Source organism: Acyrthosiphon pisum, chromosome A2, assembly GCF_005508785.2.
Source record: "Acyrthosiphon pisum isolate AL4f chromosome A2, pea_aphid_22Mar2018_4r6ur, whole genome shotgun sequence".
Taxonomy (NCBI): Eukaryota; Metazoa; Arthropoda; class Insecta; order Hemiptera; family Aphididae; genus Acyrthosiphon; species Acyrthosiphon pisum.
Genome location: NC_042495.1, coordinates 23,814,460 through 23,814,823, shown reverse-complemented (window position 1 = coordinate 23,814,823; position 364 = coordinate 23,814,460).

Sequence of the window (364 nt, the reverse complement as noted above, 5' to 3'; positions counted from 1 at the left end):
TCTTCAAACTACTATTACTACTAGTTATCTAATTCTGTGTCGTCACATACCATTATAGTGACGTCACATTATAGTACGGTCTTTTTTATTTCATTATAATAAATAATAATAGACAATAGATATAGTTAATTACAAACAAAAACATTTAAGTGGTCGTACTTAACTATAATTAGAGCGGCCAGCAACCTACCGCTTTGATATTATATTATTTATTGGTTCGTCCATCGTAACATAAACCTATTCTCAGTGGCTTCGATGAAGGGTGGTGCAGAGGAGGCAATTGACCATTCAGATATAATCCAGGGGGCAAAGTTCCTCCTACTACATTCAAATTAAAGGGTATACAATCGTAAAATTCCTTTTA